The sequence below is a fragment of the Macrotis lagotis genome, chromosome X (genome assembly GCF_037893015.1).
Source record: "Macrotis lagotis isolate mMagLag1 chromosome X, bilby.v1.9.chrom.fasta, whole genome shotgun sequence".
NCBI classification, from domain to species: Eukaryota; Metazoa; Chordata; class Mammalia; order Peramelemorphia; family Peramelidae; genus Macrotis; species Macrotis lagotis.
Genome location: NC_133666.1, coordinates 262,051,904 through 262,074,033, shown reverse-complemented (window position 1 = coordinate 262,074,033; position 22,130 = coordinate 262,051,904). Strand labels below are relative to the sequence as shown.

Genomic DNA, 22,130 nt, shown 5'->3' with positions numbered 1-22,130 from the left:
CTTTCTTGTTGCAGACACACACACACACACACACACACACCTACTAGCTTCTAAAGGAAAGATCAAGAATCAATTTCACATTCCCATATTCAAAGTGAAAGCTGAGTAAATTTAAATCAATTCTAAATTACTCTTTGCCTGATAAAGGCTTTAAAATAAAGAGTTCTGGTTTCATCATTTCAAGGTCAATTTGTTGGGAACATTTACAACTCACTGAAGTGTTGCTTCCATACAAGAGTCTCAATAGCTCACCCGTGTGGCTACACAGGAAACAGTGTTTAACATGTTAGACATCAGTACAAGGAAGCAAGAGAACCTTTCAGAACAATGTGAACAGTTGCTCCTCCAAAAAAGGCAAGGTAGACAAAAAACAACCAACACTGCCAAGCTGACTTATTCTAGGTATTTATCAGGATGCTTCTGGGCTGCTGTTTTGAATCCAGAAAAGTATTGTTTAAAAAGTGAAAGGCAGTGATAAGATGACTTTCCCCAGAGAAACCTCAAATGGTAAAGAGGATGGGAACATGGAGGAAACAAATTTTTTTTCCATGAGAATTTTGGAGGGAAGGAAAAGAAGTAATGACAGCATATTGGAGTCACTGCAATTTAAAACACCCACCCCTGAGAAAGACAAGGTATTTGGGAAAAGGTTATATAAACATTTGATAAATACAGTCAAATGCAAGAAACGTACAACATGATCATATATCAGGTATTCTTTGTGTATCCCAGAAAGAATGTGGCTAGTAGTAATATCAACAACTATCTCCATTTTCTTTCCAGTCATCCTATCAGGAGAAAAATATGGATATAGCTAAGGCAATTATTTAAGGGAATTTAGCTCTACAATCCTTAGGCTGAGAGCAAATAAATGCGGAAGGAGGAACACAATTTAGATGTTAAAAGAGAACCCTTTCCTAATGGTCAGTGTAGCCATCCTTCTGGAAACATCACAAATAGAAGTCTTTAAGTGGCTGACCCTTCAATATGCCAAACAGAAAGCATTCATTCTTCTCTGGCAGCTAGGTGGTACAATAGGCAAAGAACTGAACCCAGAGTTAAGAAGATCCAAATTCAAATCCAACTTCAGACATCTACTAGGTATGTAATCTTTCTTCAACTGCAATATGGAAAAATAATAGCAGGCTTCTTATATGGATCAAAGCACTTATAAAATTTTAAAGAATTATGTAAATATTATCATAATAATAATTATTAATATTATCATTTATGCATAAAACCATAACCTCAGACAAGAAGCAATTCCTTGTCCCATTTCTCTTTCTATGTAATAATTGAAATAATTTAAATAATTTAAATTGGACCTAAACTGAACCAAACTAAACTGAACTAAAATTATTTTTTTTTAATTCTTAAGAATTCAAACTTTTTATCAAGATAGACAGACACGGCCTTTCCATTTAGTCCAAAATAGTGTCATAATACTGTATAATTTTTAATGCTTGGAACTTTTAAACAAAGACATCAGCAAAAGGACCTTTTTGTGACCAAGGAGCTGTGTAAGAATGCAGTAGAATTATTTTTGTGAGAAATGAAGAATTCACGGAATCATGAAAAGACATATCTGAAATAATATAAGGGGATAAAAAAAGATTAATATACATAATAATTGCAATAATATAAATGAAGAATCACTCAACTCAAATTCATGGCAGTGATTAATTATGGTTTAAGAGGACAAAGCACGTAAACCTACATCAGCTGGAAACGCATTGAATTGGGAATTAAAGAACTGAAGTTCAAAGATCTGATTCTACTACTTGAATGAACAAATTACTTCATCTTTCTGAGAATAAGTTTCTTCATCTGTAAAATAAAAAGATTGAGTTAGGAGAGGGAAGAGAGGGAGCAAGTATTTATAAGTGTCTACTATGTGGTCATCACTGTGCTAAGTAAGCCCTTCACAATTGTTACCTTATTTCATGCTTAGAAGCACCCTGGAAGATAAGAGCTGTTATGATCCTCATTTTACAGCTGAGTAGGTTAAGTGGCTTGCCCAGGGTTACACAGCTAGGAAGTATCTAAGACTAGGTTTAAACTCAGGTCTTCCTGACTCCAGGCCAGTATCTATTATACCACCTATCTGTCACACTATAATCTAGAATTAGATGCTCTCTGAGATTCCTACCAACTCCAGATCCTCAAACACTGATTCTAATCAACCTCTTAAGATCTTTTGTAGTTCTAAATTTATGATCCTAAGGTATTAGAAATGTGGAGAACTATAAGCAGCATAAATCATCACAAATATTTGGTTTTTTTGAACTCCTAGGTTTTCATTGCTTTTCTTTACTTCATAGGAACATAGATTTAGAGCTGGAAGGGAACTTAGAGACCACTCCCTTATTTTTAAATATAAAGAAACTTGAGGGACCAAGAAGTTAAGTGACTTGTCCAGAGTCTCAAAGTTAAGTGTCTGAGTCTGGATTTAAACTCAGTTCTTACTGACTTCAAGTTCAGCACTTTATCCACTGAATCACCTAGTTACTCTCAATCAGACACATAAGAAAATGATTTTATTTTTTTTTTAAATCTCAAAAAACAATGATAAGCATACCAGGTACTTTCAGAATCATATGGGTATGTTATTTCATTAAAAATATATTACATTATCCAGCTGTGTGAACTTGGGCAAGACACTTAACTCCATTGCACTGCCCCTTGCCTTGCCAAATATATCTGTCTATAAATCTATCTATCTATCTATAAATATAGATAGATATTATTACATATTTTAATAAAACAGATTAATGGACAACTAGCTAGTGCATTGGATAGAGCACCAGCCCTGGAATTAGGAGGACCTGAGTTCAAATCTGTACTCATATACTTAATATGTAGTAGTTCTGTGACCTTGGACAAGTCACTTCACCTTGATTGCTTCATATCCAGAGCCATCTCTAGTTGTCCTGATCCATATCTGGCCACTGGACTCAGATGACTCTGGAAGAGAAAGTGAGGCTGGTGACTTCACATAGCACCCCCTCACTCAAATCCAATTCACAGGCAGGTTATAATATCACCTCCCTGATGTCATGACCTTCTTCCAGAACAAAGGACAAACAACAACATTATAGATTAATAAACACTATACCAAAAAACCCCACAAAGTTGGAGGGCTTTCTTACATGAATAGGGTTGTGAATAATGTTGAAAATTAATAGTACTTCTTCCATTTTCTGTGAAGTACCCCAAAGCTCCTAAACATGTGCATGAGGGAGAAAAGAAAGGGAAAGGCAAGGGAAATAGCAAAAAGAAAAGAGAAAATGAATTTCCAAAACACCCACACCATTTTTATAGACTGAACAATTTAAGACCTGTGAACTCACTAAACAGAACAAGATGCTCTTCTGGAAATTTCCGTGATTTATGTTCATGGACAAAAAAGAAACTAAACACTTGTGGAGATGATAATAATTCACATATCCATTGATGCTTTTCTATAAATTTATGATAGAGAACTCTCCTGTCATGACTTGTAGACTTGAATACACCTGGGCTTCTCTATAAACCACAGCTCACTTCCTAGAATTCTTAAATTAAATCTTTAAACAAAATGTCCATCACAGAATCCCTCAATTGACAATCCACCATCTTATTCATTCAGGGCAGTTAGATGACACAGTATATAGAGCATTGGCCTTGGAGTAAGGAGGACGGGAGTTTGAATCTAGTCTCAGACACTTGATACTCATTAGCTGTGTGACCTTGGGCAAGTCACTTAACCCTGACTGCCTTACATCCAGGGCCACATGTAGTATTCCTGATTCATATCTGGCCGGATCCAGATGGCTCTGGAGGAGAAAGTGAGGCTGGTGACTTAGTACAGCAGCCCCTCACCCAAATTCAATTCTTCTGCTTGTCTTGGCATCATCTCCCTGATGTCATGGTCTTCTTTGAGAATGAAGCACAAACATCATCATCATCTTATTCATTTATATCTACTCTGTGACCTTTCAAGGGCAACCTTCCAATCCCATTTATTAGTCTAAAACTGAACTTTATTTCATGTTATTCCAGGCACAGATTTCAGTGTGTGTGTGTGTGTGTGTGTGTGTGTGTTTCTCAAAGGTGGAATGAACCAGCAAAACAGGTGGGAAGGTCTTCTGTCAGAACCTGTTTCTCTTCTCCATCAAGGTCATCTGGAATTTCTTCTCCAAATTAGCAGTGACAACCAGGTGCTCCTGCAGAATGGGCAGAAAGCCAAAGCAACATGGGGAGTGCACCATCACTTACCAAGTTTTACTAGATTCACACACACACACACACACACACACACACACACACACACACAGAGAGAAACTTGTAAAGCAAATATGTAAATTGATATTATATATTCCAGAACCTATAAGAAGATTAAAAAACCAGAGAGTCTGGGAATCTAGTGAGGACTACAGAATAAATGAGTCAAATTGTGACCTCTCCTGAGTCTTTGTTTCTGTATCTGCTAAATGAGGGGGTTGTAGCAAAAGACTTCTAATTTGACTTCAAGCTATAACCTATCTCTATGACCTTGAGCATGATTTTCCACATCTATAGAATATGAAGATTACACATGGTGCCCGAGACCCCTTCCAGTTCTACATCCATTATCTCTTCAAATTTCTGCTTGTATACACACACACACACACACACACACACACACACACACTCAAAGCATACAAATAGGAAAGCAAATCAGAAAAACAAATACAATATATTTTCTTCTTAAAATATTAATACTGTATGTTCTCTTTCCATCATCCATCTTTAGGGCTTTGCCTTCGCCAAATTCTAGCCTTCCCATTGGCTGAATATTCATTTGGAGATGACAGAAGCCTCCAGTTCCAGAAGGGGCCTGGCTTCTTAAAGAGGCTGCAAAAAGGAATTCGGGAATAATACATTCCCCAATTAAGGTCTGTTTTCACAGAAAAGACCTACTGCAGGGCCGCCAAGTTGCTGCTGCCCAAAATGCTCACGAGAAGCAATGTAAATAGACATTGTGCCCCAGTGACGCCAGTCTCGATGTCTAGAACTCCTGGCCTTTCATATTTTATGACATTTTTGTGTACATTGGCTCCTAATTCTTTGTTATGAACAGCCAGTATTTATTTCATGTTGATATAAACTCATACCAAAATTTCACAGGCTACTGTTTCCCCTTCTTTCTCTCAGATCTGTGTATGGTCCCAGAAAACAGGATATTAAAAAAAATGAATCTGAACTACTCTGATCCACCACCCTCCTTTCTAGGCATCCTGGAGGGTTACTCTCCTTCCCTTAAGGACATCTTTCTTTGAGACTTACAGGTCTATCTGCTTGTTCATAAACTGATTGAGGTTGTTGAGTCAGTCTACACAACCTCTGTCTGTGGACCAGGAATTGTGTTAGTCGCAGAGACAAAAATGATGAAGTCCCTGCCTCAAGGAGTTTCTCTTAATTTCATTTGACAATAATATCTAGCATCTAAAATTCTAAAGGATATTTGATGCTTTCTAAAATATTTTGACAGCACTTGCCTCATTTGAACTTTACAAAATCTTTTTGAGGAAGAAAAGGACAAATATAAACCCATTTTACAGCAAATAAATTTCAATAGAGAGAGGTAAGATTACTTAGCAATTTACACAATAGGCACTGCCACATCCCTTTGCTCTTTGGCATTTCAATTCACTATTTCCTATCTGACCTTTGAAAAATTATCTTCAATGACCCCAAATAAATGCAAAATCCAGTTTACATTATTTCTATCATTTTCCCCTCCTATTTACTAATTTAAATATATGACACCATGGAGTCATTTATTGCACTAACTTTGAAATTTCCTTTTGAATTCTAACAAATTCTTTGATGTTCCAGACTTCAGAGTCATCTAGCTGGGCCTCAGCCATTTTTGAGGGTGAAAATCAATATTCTTCTCTGATCTCCCCTACCATGCTAAAACAGAGAAGAAGGGCAACTGTTGAGAACATAAATCTTAGGGAAAGAAACCCATTGTCAGTCTTAAAAGGACAGTATATAAACTACCATAGATTTCAGTGATTGTTCATGGCCATTATAACCACATACTCATCTATGGTATATGGACAGTTGGATAAACTTGGAATTTCTGAACTGAGAGCCAGAATTTTCCAGTCTTACAATCTACTAAGTAAAAAATGGCTCCATCTCCAGGCTAGAAAAACTATGCCACACAGACATAGACAATCTGACCTTTCAAGCTTAATATTAGTACTTTTTAATTCATATACTTCCTGCTCCCTATCTGAACATTATTTTTGCGCACTTAAGTATTCTTATATTAAAGTATAGACCCCATGGTTTAGAAGACAAGGAATCTTCCCACATTATGGAAACCATTGAGTTGTTCTGAAGGTTACTTGGGTAATGCTAATCGTGATGTGACAGACGTAGATATCAGGAATTTCCATCATCACAGGATTTGAAAAACTGCTTTAAGAGTAAATAAAGATTGAAATTGAAAATGCCACCCATGAAAAGAAGCATTTCTCGAACTTCAGTGACTCATTGGATCCATATGGGACAGTGTAAAGAATTAGAACTCTCTTAAGTTAATTCTCCTTCTGCTCCATATTACCTGTGTGACCTTGAGCAAGTTACCTGACTTCTCTATAAAATAGCTCAGATAGGTGATTTTTGCCTCCAGGCTAATGAAAAAGAAGCCAAGACCCAGAAAATTCAAGCAACTAACCCAAGTCATAGAGGTTTCAAACATCTAGGTGTCTTCTAAGTTTATGATTCTATTATCATCATAAAGAAAATGCAAAGCATTTGAGAATAACTAATGAAAACTTTGCAAATGAACCAATTTTTTTAACCTACTCACCAAGTTTGAACTTAAAATCATCTTTATTTTAGAACCAGAGAATCTTAGATTGAACATTGAGTGGAGGATACTAAGAAATTATCTCATCCAATCCCCTCAGGTTAAAAATTAGGAGAAGACTGAGGTTTAGAAATGGCAAGTGACTTTGTCAAGGCCATATGATAATCTTATAATAAAGATGGGACTAGGAAGTCAAAACTTCCTCCTAACAACTATTTATTTCTCACAATAGCATTTTGTACTTGGAAGATAATAAGAAACACTGAGTTTAATAACTTGACCAAGATGTCAAAGTAGCCAAAAAGCTTTAAGCAATGATACTCCTTCATTATCTAGTCCAGGAGTTATTGATCCCTCTGGTAGTATGGTAAAATGAATGGAGCCCTTCACAAAATAATGTTTTTAAATAACTAAAGTAAATAATCAAATTAAGTTAGAGGTAAATGATAATAAAGTTGCAATATTTTTGCCTCAAGACTCCTCCTGGAATCTATCTGTGGATACTTTATAGTCTATGGGGAAAGGAATGAGCATTTAGAATTTCTTCTGAGTTGCTCTTTACCAATATATCATCCAATACTCACAAAAAAAAAACCCTGGGAGATAGGTGCTATGATCATCTTTACTTTAGTGCTATGGAAACTGGGGTAGAGAGAGATCAAGTGACTTGGTCATACAGTAAGTGTCTGAGATCAAATTTGAACTCGGGTCTTCCTAATTCTGGACTACCATTCTAGCCATGATGGCATCTAGCTGCCTTGAATTTATGGTCTCTGGGTTAAGAACCCTTGATTCAGTCTGCTGTTTAGCCCATGTAGCCCAACAGGTACACAAAGCCAGGGGACAACAAAGCTTTGGGTGTCTCTATAGTCACTGGGGGTCCATGTTCCTTACAGCAGTTTCACAGCTAGAAAAATCTGACCTTGGGTTTGATTTAGGGATGTTCTACCTCCTCACTTTCCTAGCCAAATACATGTTCCAACAATTCCCCAGTGAATTACCACTGAGAGGGGCTATCTCCTTTAGAAGTACTAAAGCTCCACATCCAAAAGGTAGCATTTTCCATAGACCATAATCTATATAGATATGGTTTTTACAAGTTGAAATGCTAAATATTCTTATCCCAGAAATAGACTAATGTGATTATCCAGACTTTACAGGGAGGGTTTGTATCATCCTTGCTCAAAGAGCTATAAAAAATTAGGTAGGATCCTATAAATTGAAGACTTATATAAAGCCCAAAAGATACAAGTAGAGGGTTCAAGAAATATAGGATTTAAATTCTAACAGGGCAGATGCTTCACACATTGGACCTCTTCATCACAGGACAGTTTGAGCTGTGTGCACTGTTTGACTCCCCAGTAGGTTATTGTGATCTCGATTTTAAGTAGGCCAGCAGGGATGGGAGAATGATTTTTCTAAGATAAAAAACATTCTGTGCACTGTCCCTGATCTTTTGCAGGGGGGGTGGGTATCAGAATCCTACTTATTCCTGAAGTTATAAAGATCTATTTTTTAAAGGATCTGTGAATAGCATGCCACTATTATAAAATGCTGCTATTTTGAGCAAATAGTTGTAAATGAATATGAAACGTTTGGAAAAATTTCCCTTGAAATACTCTTGGATTTAGAATTTAAAGGAAAAGAATTGCTAGCAAAGGGAGTTAAGCTGAAAGTAGCAGGTTTCACAATTAATTAGAGTTATTTTGCCAAAACTCACAGCAAATGTCTCTGGGTTCACCCTCAAACTAGTACTGCATAGGCAGCATTAAAAAAAAGATTTCCAATTTAGGCATCCATTAACCATTTGGAAGGTCAGTGCAATTAATTACCTTGGTGATGATGAATGGCAAATCTAGCAATGACAGAAATTAGGCTGAATCTATGGTAGGTTTGGGAAAGAAAACAATCTCATAGTAATGCATTAAATAAACTCTTATAAGGAACTAATCAGTGAGTGCTCTGAAAGGAGAATTTAATAAATGGTACCCTGATGGATTAACCACAAGCATATCTTAATAATGGTATACATATATATATATATGTATATATATATATATATAAACTTTCTGTATGGAGTTCCAATTTCCATAATTTTCCACTTCCTATATAGGTGAATGAAGACATGAACAGAGCCTCCTAATGAAGGAAAAAAGTTTCATCATATTCAGTCACGTCAATACTTTTTCCAAAATTCTATTTTACTACATCCTGTGAACAATGGCTTTCTCAGAAATATCCATCTTTGTTAAGCAAAGACTTAGATATTTACTATCTGAAGTCTCTATTGTACTCATCTCCTAGGAGAGTAACAAAACTTCTTTTGATAAAATTAACAGATTTTTTTCAATTCTGAGACTATATTTTGCTAAGATAAATCCCAATAATTTAATAGAAAGAAAATGAAAACTTGTTCAATTATTATATTTGCTGCTTAATTTAAAAAACAATACTACTATTCAATTTTTCAATTAATAAAATGAAACTAATAATGTCCAGTACCCTAAAAATAAATTAAAAAGAATTATTTAAAGATCAATAAAGTGAGGCAGCTAGGTAATGCAGTGGATAGAGCACTGGTCCTGGAGTCAGGGGGACCTGAGTTCAAATCCAACCTAAGACAATAATTGTCTAGCTGTATGACCTTGGGAAAGTCACTAAGCCCATTGCCTTAAATAAATAAAAAAATAAAAAGTTAAAAAATAAAAGTCAATAAAGCAATAAGAGGCCAATAAATATTCTAAAAATATATTACGAAAGTGCCAGTAAATTTTAATCTATTAAAAGTCTAAAACTCCACCCAGATTTTTGAGACAAAATTTACTGATAGACAAGTTAATTCAAATAGATAAATTTTCTTTTTAACATTCCTATCAAGAATAAATTCCTAAACTCTTTCTGTAACCCCTCCCCTAATTCCCTTGATTTTCTTAAAAAGTATCCTGGTTTCATCTTAGTAAGTTTTTACACTGAAGAAATTACAGCTTGGGCCCGCTAGGTGTCGAAGTGGGTAGAGCACCAACCCTGGAGTCAAGAAGACATATTTCAAATCCAAACTCAAACACTTAATTGCCTAGTTGTGGAATCTTAGACATGTCACTTAACCTCATTGCCTTAAATAAATTAAAAAAAAAAGAAATCACAACTCAATATAACCAAAACTGACTCATCATCTCTCAAATCTACTCTTTCTCCAAACATGCCCTTTCCCATTCCTCTTAATGGTACCACTGTCTTCTAAGTCCCCCAGTTCCCAAATCCCATTATTCTTTGATTCTTCCCTCACTCCTCTCCTAAGTAACTCTAAATGTCTATTGATTATATCTCAACAACATCTCTCACATCCATCCCTTTCTCTTCATTCACACACGCACATACTGCTTCAGCTCTGGTTCTCTGCCCTTTTTCACCACTTACCTCAAAGATCACAACTTTTCCACAGACCTCCTTACCTTTGGGTTTTTCTCTTATCTACTTTATTTTTGACACAAGTACCAGTAATAATCTCCTTAAAACATAAATTTAAGCTTTCAACCCTTCATCACTATCACTACCACTACCATCCCAAAAATACATAAATAAATCACTGACTTCCAATTATCTCTAAGATTAACTACAAAAGACTTAATTTGGCATTTAAATCCCTCTGTAATCTAGCTTCAGTGTACCTTTCAAACCTTATTTCACCTTACTCCCACACTCACATTATGTACTTCAGCCAAACTCAACAACTAGTTGTTCCCCAAGTTCAACATGCTAACTCCCTCCTGTTCACATTTGCATATGTCATACCGGATGTCTGAAATTCATAGATATCTGCTTCATCTTACCTTTAAGAAACCTTAATTTCTATCAGAGCCACTTTCTCCAAGTAGCCTTCTCTGATTTCCCTAGCTTCATGAAGGTGTCTCTCCCTCCTCAAATATTCCTAGAGCACTGTGAATATCTTCCTGGTCTCTCATCATGACCTAAATTGATAAAATATATTTATCTGCATATACTAATGCATCCCTCATAAAACCCTATACCCACCCACCCTCAGTAAAATGGAAGCCCATAAAGATGGGGCAGGTCTGTGTCATTTCTCTTCTTTAAGGACCAAACTCCTTAAAATACAGTAACTACTGCTAAATATCTGCTGAATTGAATTAAAGATGTATGTGTGGAATGAGAGTTCTGAGACCACCTATGAGTTCTAACTCACTTTGGATATTTGTGATGAACTGAACTAAATACAGTCATTCCCCAGAGTGTTCCAGATCCACAAGTTCCCAGACTGGAAAGTATCAACTAAGTTTATTCAAACTTTCACCTCAATGAATGCCCAAACTATGCAATAACCTCTAAAATGGGGGTAGGAGAGACAAGTAGGAGGTTCCAGGGAACCAGACACTTTGTTCAAACCCCTGCTCAACTGAGCAACTTATTTAAAAAACCCTTTAAAAATCAACAAAAGAAGTGATTATTCTGAATTTGTTTAAAACTATGAAGTTCCTTTTTTGAAATTTTACTTCTACTCTTTTAAATGGCCATTTATGTAACAATGGTTCCTAATTAGATCTATTTATTTTGACAGTCCATGTCCCCTGATAAAAAAGGCCATATGTAACATTTTCAAATTAAGAATTTTCCCCTGAAAAGCATGCTATTATTAACTATATGAAATATCAAGGCTTTGGGAAGCGGGTAGCAATCAAAAACCGGAAAAGTCAATTTTTTTTAATCACAGTCTGGTTTTTGCCTTGAGCTTCATTATTTAAAGAGAAAAGCTAGAAATAAACTCAGTAAGTAGTTAATGGGGGAGAGATGGGAGAGCAGAACTGCCACCAGCTGGACTGTGAATTGTTCAAGGATCACCATGTTCTAGCCTCTTTCTATCCACCCCACCCCCATGTCCAGAGCACCCAGGACAGTGCTCCATACACAATGAGCAATCCACTCCTGTGGATAACAACATAGCCCAGTATGAGGCAGGACAAAATAAGCTGAATGGCAGACTGATCCCCACCAAAACTTCAAAATACGAAAAGTTTACCTTTAGTGCTTCATTTTCTCTCTTATCGCCCCTTTTCCTGGCTTTTTGAAGCCCCAAACCGAACAGCTTGAATATTTCCATTGACTGCTCCCCATGATTGCAATACTCTCCTTCTTCTCTGCCTCCAGTTTTCCTTGGCTTTCTTCAAGTTCCTGATTCCCCTATTACTAGTGCCTTTCCCTCTGTGAATTATTTCTAGTTCATCTTGTTAAGTAATTATTTGTCCAGAATTGCCTATTGTCCCTTCCTCTCTTTCCCTATTAAACTGAACTTGGGAGCTGAGATAGTCTTGTGCCTTTCTTTGTAGTCAAGGCTTAGCATAATGCTAAGAGTTCCATGAACTCTTTTCACACTCTTATCCCAGATTCCATTCCCTCTTAACTTAGCCTGAGATCAGAGGATCCAGAGTTGGAAGGCTCTACTAGTCCAAGCTCCTTATTTTGTCTATGAGGCCATGATTACTCAAATATCAAACTGTTCAGGTAGGATTCAAATCCAGGTCTCTTGATTCCAAATCTTACTCATCTGCTGCATTGAACTGATCTCATGTTAGGACTCCTTCATCCAGAGTTAATACCATGGGAAATTCTGGCACCATTATGCTTGATAGACCTTAATAACAATTGATAGATATGTGCTGTAGAGCTGTGGCCAGACATGGAAAGGGAAAACAGTTAGAGTAGAAATCTCAGGAGCTCTGGCTTTGCAGAAGAAATCTTGCCCCACTCTGAGTCTTATTGGGTGTAGGTATGGAAAGGCACAGGAGGGAAGTGGCTACGAGAAGCCAACTGAGGTGAGTGAGGGCTGAGTTTGGTTTGAGAAGTTACCTTGGAATTCCATTTCATTAAGTTTGCCTCTTTTAAGACTAATTACTCATATACCCTCTCACATCCAGTCAGACTAGATAGCTGATGTTCCCCATACCCAACAAGTTGCATTTCATCTCTATGCTTTAACATAGGCTGCACCCCACTCCCACCCATATTCCTGGAATGCTTTCTCTCTCTCTCCTCAGCTCTGCTTTTGGAACCCTTATTTCTCTTTTGGGCTTAACTCAGGTGCCACATCCTACAAGAAGTCTTTCTTCAGGGGTTAATAAAAAGCAAAATCATTTGTGCTTCAAACATTTTAAGTTGTGTTCAACTCTTTAGAGTTTTCTTGGCAAGTGAAAGTTAAAAAAAAGACTTTCTTCTACAGCTAATTTTACAGATGAGGAGACTATGCAAGTAGTTTGTTCAGGGTCATCAGGAGAGGATATATCTGAGATCAAATTTAAACTCAGGAAGATGAGTCTTCTTGACTTCAGGTACAGCACTCTTATCTACTGAGTCACCTAGCTACCCATTCCCAATGACGCTACACTTATATTGTATCCACACAGTGCATCTGCTTATCTGTTTATATGTTATTTTCTCCCAATAGGATATAAGTTTCTCAAGGACAGGACTTTCTTTGTTTTTATCTTTGTAGCCTTATGAAGAGAACAAGTATTACTAAGCTTCTTCTATGAGTCAGATACTGTGCTAAAGTTTTTTTTTTTCTTTCAAATATTTCATTTGAACATCACATACAGCCCTAGGAAGTAGATATTATTTTTTATCTTCATTTTAAGGTTCTTGAAACAGAACCAGAGGTTTAGTGACTTACCTTGGGTCACAAATCTAGTAAAGTACCAGTGACCAAATTTGAATTCAAGTTTTCCTGACTTTCTGACTTGCCTCTATATCCACTGGGCCACCTTTGTATTTAACATAATATCTGGCACACAAACACTTAAGAAATTTGAATTTACATATAACAACGAAAACAGAACAGACAAGTGTATTGGTGAAATCTTTTCTAGCCAACAAAACATAATGGTTCAATCAAGAAATTAATATGGCAGTGCCTTCTGAAGACAGTGCAAATTGTTACCACATTTCTTGATATCCTGATTATATCCTTCACTTTACAGGATGCCACAGTTGAGTTTTTGCCGGAAACAAAAGTACTTATGGAAAAACTGCCCAATTGGGTAACATTTTGCCAATGAGAATAGGTACTACTCAATTAAGCAAAATATATGTAGACTGCCATGCCATTTCTGCAGTCTGAGATTTAGGGCAAATCATTTTTACCAGTCATCAAATCATCAAATAACATTAATTAGAGAACTAGCTCAAAGTTTCCCAATGTTCAACCAAATTTCTCAGTTCTCTCCTCCGGGACCATTTTTGCCAATTGAGTTTTGGCAGCTCTGGGTTAGAAGACCAAGAGTTAGGGAAGAAAAAGTAGGACACAAGAAAAATGGGAAGGAATATGGAAATATGTTTAACATAGCTATATATGTATAACCTATATCAGATTATTCACTGTCAAGGGGAGGAGGGAGAGAAGGAGGAAAATGTAGAACTCAAAAGCTTGCAAAAATTGAATGATAAAAACTATCTTTGCATGTATTTAGAAAATTAATTTATTTTTTAACAAAAGAATGGGGAGGAGAAGAAATCAGTTTTTAATTTTCAAGGAGAATCTTTAAGTCAAAGTTTTGCAGATCAATTACATTTTGCCATGAACTAATCATTAGAAAACACTGTGACGGTTCAACTTATTATCCAATATAGGAATCTCTTCTATAACATTCCTGACAGATGACTTCCAGCCTGTTCTCATCTCCAGTGTGAGGGAGCCCACTACCTCAAAAATGAGTCCACCCCTTTTTTGAATAGTTGCTCTTGCCCCCTTTTTCTCTGCTTGTAAAATGGAAGTTAATTCCCCCTTTATGATGAAGAAAACATAACTAAGTGAATATAGAAATATACTCAGATCATCATTATTCATGAATAATGAAGGGAAAAGGGAACCTCACTTAAATCATTATGCTCTCGTTAAAGCAAGTTCTGAGACAACATAAAATTCACTAATTCACAGCATTCTCTTTCTCCCATTCTAATCCAAAAGAAATAATATTAAATGACTATAATAATCTGCTGTTTGATAAACCCAAATATCCCAGCTTCTGGGATAAGAACTTACTCTTTGATAAAAACTGATGGGAAAACTGGAAGATAGTATGGCAGAAAATGCAAAAATTAACAAGTTTAATTATATTAAATTGAAAAGTTTCTGCACAAATAAAACCAATGTAATCAAAATTAAAAGGAAGACAGTAAGTTGGGAAACAATTTTTTACAACCAGTGTTTCCAATAAAGGACTCATTTCTAAAATCTATAGAGATCTGAGTCAAATTTATATCAATACAAGTCATTCTAGGATATGAAAAGGCAATTCTCAGATGAAGAAACTGATGGTCATATAAAAACATGTTCTAAGGGGCGGCTAGGTGGCTCAGTGGATAGAGCACCAGCTCTGGAGTCAGGAATACCTGAGTTCAAATCCAGCCTCAGACACTTAATAAATACCTAGCCTTGTGGCCTTGGGCAAGCCACTTAACCCCATTGCCTTGCAAAAAATAAAAAAAAATGTTCTAAATCATTAGTTTTTTAGGGTTTTTGCAAGCCAAATGGGGTTAAGTGGCTTGCCCAAGGCCACACAGCTAGGTACTTATTAAGTGTCTGAGGCCGGATTTGAACTCAGGTACTGCTGACTCCAGCTCTGTCCACTGCCCCCTCTAAATCATTATTGATTAGATAAATGCAAATTAAAACAACTCTAAGGTAGTACTTCACACTTTTCAGACTGATCAATATGACAAAAAAGGAATATGTTCAAAGTTGGAGGGAATGTGGGAATACTGGTATACTAATGAAATGATGGTGGAGTTGTGAACTGATCCAACCTTTCAGAAGAATAATTTGGAATTACACCCAAACAGCAATAAAACTGCATCTATACCTTTTGATCCAGCAATATCACTAATACTGCTTGATCCAAAAGAGATCACAAAAAAATGGTAAACAAACAAAAACTCAAATGTATAAAAATATTTATAGCAGCTCTTTTTATAGCACCAATGAATTTGGAATTGAGGGGATGCCCATCAATTGGGGGATGGTTGAATAAATTTTGGTAAATGAATATGATTTCTATAAGAAATCATGAGGGAGACTTCAAGGGGCAGAGCCAAGATGTCAGTGAGAAGTTAACATGCACCCATGAGCTTTTCCCTATACAACACTAAATGAAGCCTCTAAACAGACATTAAAGTTACAGATTACATCAAAAAAAAGACAAGATCAAAAGAGGTTTTCAACTGTAGACACTCTGGAGGATCTTCAGTGAAGGTCTGTCTCTGTGGGGGGAAAGGGGAGATAAAGCCCAGCTAAGTGGGAGAGCAGGAAAGCTATGGGAGGTTTAAGCTATAGTTCAGTCCAGGTCCCAACAGCTTGACAACAACATAGGTCCTGGCAGCAGACAGCAAGCCAGTTGGGAGGGTCCCAACTCCAAACAAAGTCTGAACCCTGAAAATCCTGGGGAAAAGACAGGACTGTATTGGGAACAAACAACTGTGTAAGCAGAACCTGGACATAAAGTAAGAAACAAAACTCTGCAAAGGCAGAGTTGGACTGCATAGGCATCATCTTGACCAGGGATCAGACCCCAGCCCCAGCATAAAAAGTTTGGAATTATACTCCTTGTATAGCCTAGGTGAAAAGCTGGGGTATTTACTCCAAATTTGTGTCTCACATTTATTAGACCTATTTTAATTCTATATTGCTCCTAGAGCATAGCACTTTCTCTAATGAGGACATCCAATGTTGGGCCTTCCAATTATAAAGTTCTTTTAAAAAAAAAAGAGTTTATTTATTTTGAGTTTTACAATTTTCCCCCCATTCTTGCTTCCCTCCCTCCACCCCCCACAAAGGCATTCTGTTAGTGTCAATTGTAAAGTTGTTAAGAGAGACCTTCAGAATGTCTCAGTACTTAGAGCACTTAGAAACTCTATAGTTAATTAAATCAGCCGTAACTTAACTAGATTCTTAGAAATTTGTAGTATCATCTGGGCAGAAGGTAGAAACCTACTTAGAAAGGTTGGACATATAGAGACTGAGAAGTGATTTTATCTTAATATATACTTTAGTTAAGGAGAGTTCAACTACCATGGTTGGGAGCTGTGGGGGGGAGAGGGAGTACAGGAGAGAATATGCTTGAAGGAGATTAAAAATTGTTATGAAATGATTTATTTTTCCAAGATGCTTTGGCTCATGAGGATTGTGTATCCATGGAGGGTACTTAAAACAGAGGTAAGGTAAAAAGAGTTTATAATTTGATTCGACTCTTGAGAAGTGTATTTCTAATGAGACAGAAGAGAGGAGGGTACATAGTGATTGTGAGGCAATACAGCTTATCAATCAATCAAGAAATTAATCACCAACTTTTGATTGTAATTTAATTGATAGTACTTTGAGCTTATCAAGGAATCAAGCAATCACTTAATCAACTTTTGACTGATGGTTCTTTGATAGTACTTCTTCAAGTCAAATAAAAGGAGTAAAATTTGATAAAAGGGATGCAGTACAAGACAGGGTTAAAAGAATAAAAACATAAAGAAGCCTAGGTATTAGTGGACAATTAACACTAGGTAAAGAGGCACAAAGACCTATTAGAGTAGAAGGAAAGAAGGGAGGGTGTGAAAAATGAGTAAATCCTATTCAATAGATTTGTCCCAGAAAAAGAATAAGATACATTCCCACTTGGGTTTAAAAATCTATCCTAATCTACAGGGAAATGGGGGGGTGGGGGGGGGTCAGTGGAGGAAAAGAAAAGGAAAGAAGGGACTGCTAAAAGGGAAGGCAAAGGTATAAATGAAATAAACTGAAAGTCAAAATTTAAAAGAAAAGATAAAGGGGAAAGAAACTAAAACTTTGGTGAGAAGGGATAAAAGGAAAGGAAAGAGAAAAATATAAATAGGGGAAAATATCATAGAAGGAAATACAGAATTAGTACTCTTAACTGTAAATGTGATTGGGATGAACTCTCCCATAAAATGAAAGCGGATAGCAGAATGGATTAAAAACCAGAATTTTACAACATGTTGTTTACAAGAAATACATTTGTAGCAGAGAGATACTCATGGGGTAAAGATAAAAGGCTGGAGCAAAATATACTATATTTTAACTGAAGTAAAAAAATCAGGAGTAGAGATCCTGTTATCAGGCAATGCAAAAGTAAAGATCAATTTCATTAAGGAGGGAAACTACATCTTCTTAAAAGGCACCATAGATAATGAAGCTATATCATTATTTAACATGTATGTACCTAATGGTATAGCACCCAAATTCTTAGAGAAGCTGAGTGAATTACAAGAAGACATAGATGGCAAAACATTAATAATGGAGGACCTCAACCTCCCTCTCTCAGAACTAGATAAATCTAACCACAAAATTAATAAGAAGGAATTTAGAAAGTGAATAAAATCTTAGAAAACTTAGATATTCTATACCTCTGGAGAAAACTTAATGGAGATAGAAAAGAATGCACATTTTTCTCTGTAGTACATGGCACCTATACCAAAATTGACTACTAGGGCACAAAAATCTTATCAAATGCAGAAAGGCAGAAATAATAAATGCAGGCTTTTCAGATCATGCTGAAATAGTGATTACATGTAATAAAGGGCCATGGAAAAATAAATCAAAAATTAATTGGAAATTAAATAACTTAAATTTTAAAGAATGAGTAGATCACATAACAAATCAGAAATAATCAATCATTTCATCCAAGAAAATGATAACAATGAAACATCACACCAAAATTTATGGGATGCAGTGAAGGAAGTTTTTAGGGGAAATTTTACATCTCTAAATGTTTATGTGAATAAAATAGAGAAAGTGGAAATCAATGAATTGGGTATACAACTAAAAAGCTAGAAAAACATCAAATTAAAGATCCCCAATTAAATACCAAATGAGAAATTCTGAAAATCAAGGAAAAGATTAATAAAACTGGAAGCAAGAAATCCATTAATCTTAGTAAATAAAATTTAGTTGGTTCTATGGGGGGAAACTATAAAATAGATAAACCTTTGATTAATTGGGTTTAAATAAAGAAAGAATAAAATCAAATTATTAGTATAAAAATGAAAAGGGTGAATTAATCACCAATCTGGAGGAAATTAAAGAGATAATTTGGAGCTACTTTGCCAAACTATAAGCCAATGAATTTGATAACCTGAGTGAAATGGATATTTACAAAAATACGAACTGCCCAAATTAACAAGAGGAAAGAAAATACTTAAAAAATCCTATTTCAGGAAAAAGAAATTGAAGAAACCACAAATAAATTCCCATAGAAAAAGTCTCCAGGTTCATATGGATTTACAAGTGAATTCTGATGAACATTTAAGGAACAATTAATTACTATTCTACATAAACTATTGAAAAAATAGAGGCAGCTAGGCGAATAACAGCCAAAGAAAATTATAGACTGATCTCCCTAATAAACATTGATGCAAATATCTCAAATAAAATTTTACAAAGAGATCATAGCAATTTATTACTAGGATAATACACTATGAGCAGATAGGATTTATAACAGGTAGGTAGGGTTGGTACAATATTAAGAAAATACCAAACATAATTGGATATATGAACATATCAATGACATAACCAACAGAAATGATATGATTATCACAATAGACACTGATAAAGCCTTTGACAAACTACAACATCCATTACTATTAAAAGCAAAAGAAAGTACAGGAATAATGGAGTTTTCCTTAAAATAATAAGTTATATCTATCTAAAACCATCAACAAATAATATATGTAATGGAGTTAAACTAGGAGCATTTCCAATAAGATCAGGGTTGAAACAAGGATGTCCATTATTGCCATTACTATTCAATATGGTACAAAAAACATTAGCATTAGCAAATAGAGAAGAAAAAGAAATTGAAGGAAACAGAATTTGCAATGAGGAAGCAAAATTTTCACTCTTTGCAGATTGTCTAAGGTGACAAAAAGGGAAAATGATAATCATTGGAGAGGTTGTGGGAGGTTTGGAACATTAATACATTGGTGGTAGAGTTCTGAACTAATTCAACCATTCTGGAAAGCAATATGGAATTATACCTAAAGAGCAATAAAACTGATCATGCCTTTTGACCCAGCAACACCAATACTAGGACTAGATGCAGAAGAAATCATAAAAATGGGGAAAATTCCATATGTTCCAAAATATTTATGGCAGCTCTTTGTGATGGCACAGAATTAGAAATTGAGGGGGTGTCCATCAATTGGGGAATGACTGAAAAAGTTAAGGTATATGATTGTTACAGAGTACTATTCTATAAGAAACCAGGAATGCTCAAACTCTAGAGAAACATGGAAGGAATCATAGGAACTGATGCTCGGTGAAGAGAGCAGAATCAAAAGAATACATTAACAACATTGTGAGTTAAACAAACCTTGATGGATGTACCTCTTTTCAGTAGTTAAGAGAGCTAGGATAATCCTAGGAGACTGACTATGGACAATGCTATCCCTATCCAAAGGAAGAAAAACAAAACAAAAACAAAAAAAAAAAACCCTACAGAAACAATGAACACTGCATTCACTTTTTTTAAAATTTCAGTTATGTATTTCTTTCCTATTCTGTGGTTTTCTTTCTTTTTCCCTGAATCCTAATTCCTCATACAGAAAATGACTAATCTATAAACATGTTAAACACAAATGGATATGTATAACATTCACCAGACTGTTCACTGCTGATGGGGGGGGGGGTGTAAAGGGAGGGTGGATGGAAATTATGTAACTTAAAAATATACATATGCATGTGGATGAATATTGAAAAACTTTCTTAAAATGTAATTGGAAAAATAAAATAAAATATCAATTAAAAAAAAAGAAATCATGACGAATAGGACTTCAGAATAGCCTAGAAAGACTTGTGTGAATTGATACAGTGAAATGAGCAGAATTAGAAGAACATTGTACATACTAACAGCCATACTGAGTGGTGATCAACTATGATGGACTTGTTCATTTCAGCAGTACAAGAATCAAAGACAATTCTAAAAGGCTTGTGTTGGAAAATACCTTCCATATCCAGAGAAGGAAACATGGAGTTTAGATGCAGAGCAAAGATTACGATCTTCAATTTTTAAAAGTTGTCTTATATATTATGTCCTTTTTCTCTCTCTCCTACCTTTAGTGTGGTTATATCTAGATAGATAGATTAGGTAGATTAGATAGATAGATAGATAGATAGATAGATAGATAGATAGATAGAGCCTATATTAGATTGCTTTCTGTCAAGGGGAGGGGGAAGGGAGGAGGGAAAAAATGTGAAACTCAAAACCTTGCAAAATATGATTGTTGAAAACTACCATTGCATGCAGTTGGAAAAATAAACAAAAAATATATTTTTAAGAGAGTGGTGCTAATAAAAGCTGAAAAAGATGAGAAACAAAAGAAAGAGAAGAAGCAATGTCCTAATTTCCTAATTCAACTTTAAGTCCATGCTCTTATGACCCAAACCCATGCTCAGTAATTAGCTTCTGTATAACCAAGAGTTTGTTATGTAAAGGGACACATGATGTTCTAAAATAAGAGGAATAACAGTGGCATGAAGCCAAGCTCAGATGGATCATTAGGTTCAGATTGGTATCTGAAGCTTATCCCAAGGATCGATCTAGAAATTTCTTAAGAACAGGTGCCCTTTCATATTATTTCCATTACATCATAGTTCAGTGATTCTTGCCACTGAACTCTGCTCTCAGCAAAGGAAAATGCAAAATAGTAAAGGGGGCCTAGAGAGAGATGAATAGATTTATAAAAAGCATATGAAAAGTCTTACTCCAAAAGTTAAAATTCGTAAGGTTAGATAATAAAGAGTGACTGTTTCGGTCAAATAATTCTCTAGACTTGGATGCAAATTCCTGTCAACACAGTAAAATCTTTTTAATAACATTCCTCTTCATTAAGTAACATGAGAGGCACAGTGTTTAAGCCTTAAACATCAATTTTATGATTATAACTGATAAAGTAATACTTTAAGGTTTCAAAGTACTTTGCACCCAGATTCTTTGTAGATAAGGGAACTGAGGCCCAGAGAAGTTAAGGAACCCATCTGCAATCACCCAGGCAACAAGGTCCCAAGGCAAGATTTGATCCAGTTTCTCCTGAGGAGTCCAGATGTTTTTCTACTACACCTTACTGCAACATCAACAATAGAAAGGATATGGGACAGTTGGATGATGAATTGAATAGAGCCCTGGCCCTGGAGTCAGGAGGACCTGAGTTCAAATTTGACCTCAGACACTTAATAATCACCTAGCTGCGTAACCTTGGGCAAGTCATTTAACCC

At 35.7% G+C, this 22,130-nt stretch overlaps 1 long non-coding RNA gene across 29 annotated transcripts in view; it reads right to left on the bottom strand.

The window, feature by feature from the left end:
- LOC141502865 (uncharacterized) overlaps positions 1–22,130 on the bottom strand; it is a 788,683-nt gene that overhangs the window by 663,435 nt on the left and 103,118 nt on the right. For 4 of the 29 annotated variants that reach the window (XR_012472692.1, XR_012472694.1, XR_012472681.1 and 1 more), the window contains exon 2: positions 1,662–4,205. The exons of 20 other annotated variants lie outside the window; for them this stretch is intronic. This is a non-coding gene — a long non-coding RNA (uncharacterized LOC141502865). The remainder of the gene's footprint in view (positions 1–1,661; positions 4,206–22,130) is intronic. 5 more of the 29 variants (XR_012472693.1, XR_012472682.1, XR_012472691.1 and 2 more) reach the window with 4 other exon arrangements.